Source organism: Anarrhichthys ocellatus, unplaced genomic scaffold, assembly GCF_004355925.1.
Source record: "Anarrhichthys ocellatus isolate YVR2014 unplaced genomic scaffold, GSC_Weel_1.0 scaffold4, whole genome shotgun sequence".
NCBI classification, from domain to species: domain Eukaryota; kingdom Metazoa; phylum Chordata; class Actinopteri; order Perciformes; family Anarhichadidae; genus Anarrhichthys; species Anarrhichthys ocellatus.
This window is the reverse complement of record NW_022280034.1, coordinates 884,482-887,034: the sequence shown is the minus strand read 5'-3', so window position 1 is coordinate 887,034 and position 2,553 is coordinate 884,482.

The following is a 2,553-nucleotide window of genomic DNA, read 5'->3' as shown; positions in this document are numbered from 1 at the left end:
AGAGAGAGAGAGAGAGAGAGAGAGAGAGAGAGAGAGAGAGAGAGAGAAGCACTTTGATTTGATAGGAGTGGCAGAGGGGCGGGTCCACCTAAAAGTTTGTCATGGAATCATTGGTTAGATTTTATGTTTTAAACCAATCAGTGCAGGATGACGTCACAGATGAAGCTTCCCCTCCAGGAAGTTTTCATTTCACACTTTGCTGCTTGATTTTTAAATGTGTAGAAATGAATGGAAGTCAGTGGCTGCCTGTAAGGTGAGGAAACATTTCACAATATATGTGAACATGGTTCACAGTAATGTTGAGCACATTTGTAGTAAATTGGCAAAAACATGCAAATTCCCCAGCACTTCCTTCCTTTGGTTCATGTTTTATTGAAACAGCCTGTGTGTCAGCCAGCAGGGTTCAGTGTCTACACAAGCACAATGAGTTCTATCAATACAATTCAACAAATGAGCAATCTGCTGTTTCCAGAAGCAACAAAGTGAAGCTGTGGTTGGATTCCCAGTGACAGGCTGAGACGTGATCAGAGTGTGCAGCCCACAGCAGCTCTGGGTCCCCGGTTGTTTCTGCGACTTCATCACTTTGTGTTTTTCCTCGAGGACATGCACTCACAGCCTTCGCTCACACAGGAGGACGGATTCTAAACCAATCTCAGCTTCTTCTCCTCTGCAGATGTTTTATCACTGAATCAAACCAGCGTGAACCCGGCTTCATCTTGTTGCTCGAGTCAGTGGCTCACATTTCTGCAGTAAAGTGTAACATCCATGCTGCTGTTTTTGGGAGAGTTATCGGCTCAGAAGAAGACGACGCCGTGTTCGTTGCCCAATTCACCTTTTGTTAAACTACTCTCACTCGTCTTCATCAGTAAGAACACGTGATGAGGAGTCATGAGTAAACCTCTCCTGCTTCATGTGAAGAGAGTCACAAGTCAACGAGGTTGAACCGCTGCTGCAGGACGTGGATGCTTGGACCCATTTCAGCATAAAAACACACTGAAACAGAGAAATCATCTAACTTAAGTTAGGCAAGGATTTTTTCTTAAATTTCTCTCTATTTGCTGAAAATCAACTATTTCAGCTCCTCAGGGAAACTCTGCATTGTTGTCAGATTGTTAACAGTTTGAACTGTTCTGACAGCTTTTCATGGAGCCAAGCGATTGTAAAATGCTCTCAGTAAACTAAACATCCAGACTCTTTACAAGCCTCACAGTGAAACCAGAGAGGAGCAGCTGCTCGGTGCAGAGTGACCGAGGTTAAAGCTGAGCTTAAAGCCGGCTCCGGGCCCCTGTTTTCCTCCCTCATGGCCCCCAGGGGACAGCTCTGAAATGTGTGGTGAGGATGGAGCCGGACGGCTGTTTAAGGGGAGACACCCGAGTTCAACAGTATAAAAAAACAAACTAATATATGTGCCATCAAACTTCCCCAGTTGATTACTGACATTAAGTATTTTTTTGTATTACAGTTTTGTGAAATGTTATGTTTGAATATGTAAATGAGGCATTATGTAATGGTAACTTTTGTTGAATTTAGGAGAAATCTACAGACGCAAACAGACAAAGTAATAAAATAAATGTTTTATGTCCACGAGTCTGAAAGAAGACGTGTTATAGAAGAAAAATGGACCAAAATCTCTAAATTGAAACAACAGTGATTTGCATCACCCGTCTCCTCTTAAATCCCTTCAGTGTAATTCCAGTTGTGCTCCTCTGATATGCAGAAAGCATCCAGCACCATGCTGCTCTGTGAGCAGGTGTGATTAGCTTTGTGCTTGAACTGAGCTGGCAGATACAAATATAAAGGTGCAGTGGTAGTTCACCTGGTGCTCTTCACTTCGGATGGAAGTTGCACAAACCCCTCTGCTGCCGTCTCACCCTGGAAATCCATCTGGTCCCCTGCTTTCTGTTTCCAGGGAAACGGAAGACATGAATGTATCAGAGAGCGGAACATGACAAGACGGTGAAAGAAGAGGAGGAGGAGGAGGAGGAGGAGGAGTGGAAAGATTTAGGAGGAATATTCCTGTCAGAGGAATCCAACGTCCAAAAATAGGAACCGTTGTGTGAAATATAAACTGTGTCCATCCGCCGTCCTCGTCCTCTCTGACTTCTTCTTCATCACACTGAGACTCCATTAGAAAGTAAATGGGTCTGGAAGGGAATCAGAGACCGGGATGAGAAGCCATACATCACCCTCTCTCCTTGTTCCTCTGCTTTCACTGTCTCTGCAGGAAGATGAGAGAAGAATCACATTTAGTAACTCACACAAACAAAAAAAGACCTCAATTATGTCCCGGTCACTAATGGTTCAGTCCTCCGTCTCTGTTGGCTAGAAACGTCCCTCTGACTCTAAATGATAAAGATTGTCAGCAAATGGAAACACCTCCATGTGGTGAAGATGAATTCATAACAAAGTTCAGAGGTCAGTTCTGATTGTGACACATTCAGGGAACAATCTGAATATGTGAACGTAGGAACATTATAGTTTCATGCAGATTTGGGAATGATATGAATCCTGTTATGAGCTATGAGTGTAGGAGACTTCAGAGCAAAGTGGATC